The 2081-nt window shown below is 54.3% G+C and overlaps 1 protein-coding gene across 1 annotated transcript in view; it reads right to left on the reverse strand.

The window, feature by feature from the left end:
* The window catches only part of CAMK2B (calcium/calmodulin dependent protein kinase II beta), a 78522-nt gene that overhangs the window by 22116 nt on the left and 54325 nt on the right, over positions 1-2081 (reverse strand). The window lies entirely within an intron of this gene.

The following is a 2081-nucleotide window of genomic DNA, read 5'->3' on the forward strand; positions in this document are numbered from 1 at the left end:
ACACGTTCTCATGCACTTGCACGCACCCCCACATGTGCTCGTGCACATTTGCACACATGGTTTGGGCACACACGTGTGCTTGTGCACACTCACACGCACATGCCCATCCACACACGTGCTCGTCCACACACATACTCGTGCACACACACAGGTGTTCATCCACACACGTGCTCGTGCACATTCATGGGTGCTCACAAAGACATGCTCGTGCACACACACACGTGCTTATTCACACACACATACTCGTGCACGCTCATGGGTGCTCACACACGTGCTCGTGCACCCACACGTGCTCATTCACACACACGTACTCGTGCACACTCACAGGTGCTCACACACGTGCTTATCCACACACATGTGCTTGTGCACACTCACACGTGCTCATGCACGCTCACAGGTGCTCATCCACACACACGTGCTCGTGCACACTCATACATGCTCGTCCACAGGCGTGCTCATGCACAGCCCTACACACGTGCTCGTGCACACTCACAGGTGCTCATGGACACTCATGGGTGCTCACAAACACATGCTCGTGCAACACACGCATGTGCTTATCCACACACGTGCTCGTGCACACACACACGTACTCGTGCACACTCATAGGTACTCATCCAAAACATGCTCGTGCACACTCACACACCCGTGCTCACACACACACGTGCACACTCCCAGGTGCTCATCCACACACGTGCTCGTGCACACTCATGGGTGCTCACGAACACATGCTCGTGCACACACGTGCTTATCCACACACACGTACTTGTGCACACTCATGAGTGCTCACACACACGTGCTCGTGCACATAAACGTGCTTGTCCACACACATGTGCTCGTGCACTCACGTGCTCGTGCACACTCACAGGTGCTCATCCACACACGTGCTCGTGCACATTCACACACACTCATCCACACACACGTGCTCGTGCACATTCACACACAGATGCTCATTCACACACGTGCTCGCCAACACACGTACTCATGCACACACACACAGGTGCTCATTCACACACACGTGCTCGTGCACACTCACAGGTGCTCATCCACACACACGTGGTCATGCACACTCACACATGCTCGTCCACACGCGTGCTCATGCACAGCCCTATACACGTGCTCGTGCACACTCACAGGTGCTCATGCACACTCATGGGTGCTTACAAACACATGCTTGTGCACACACACGCATGTGCTCATCTACACACGTGCTCGTGCACATACACGTGCTCATTCACACATACATACTTGTGCAACTCACATGCATGTGCTCATCTACACACGTGCTCATGCACATACACGTGCTCATTCACACATACATACTCGTGCACACTCACAGGTGCTCACACACACGTGTTCATGCACACACACATGCTCATTCACACACACGTATTCGTGCACACTCACACACACGTGCTCGTGCACACTCAGAGGTGCTCATCCACACCCATGCTCGTGCACACTCATGGATGCTCACACACACATGCTCGTGCACACTCAGAGGTGCTCATCCACACACGTGCTCGTGCACACTCATGGATGCTCACACACACATGCTCGTGCACAGACACGTGCTCATTCACACACACGTGCTCGCGCACACTCACAGGTGCTCATCCACACACACGTGCTCGTGCACACACACAGGTGCTCATCCACACACACCTGCTCGTGCACACACACAGGTGCTTATTCACACACGTGCTCGTCCACACACGTACTCGTGCACACACACACAGGTGCTCATTCACACACGTATTCGTGCACACACACACGTATTCGTGCACACACACGTGCTCATGCACACTCACAGGTGCTCATCCACACACGTGCTCGTGCACACTCATGGGTGCTCACAAACACGTTCTCATGCACTTGCACGCACCCCCACATGTGCTCGTGTACATTTGCACACGTGGTTTGTGCACACACGTGTGCTTGTGCACACTCACACGCACGTGCCCATCCACACGCGTGCTTGTCCACACACATACTCGTGCACACACACAGGTGTTCATCCACACACGTGCTCGTGCACACTCATGGGTGCTCACAAACGCGCTCGTGCACACACACGTGCTTAT

This window comes from Mirounga leonina, unplaced genomic scaffold (genome assembly GCF_011800145.1).
Source record: "Mirounga leonina isolate KUSES-001 unplaced genomic scaffold, KU_Mleo_1.0 Mir_199, whole genome shotgun sequence".
Classification (NCBI taxonomy): Eukaryota; Metazoa; Chordata; class Mammalia; order Carnivora; family Phocidae; genus Mirounga; species Mirounga leonina.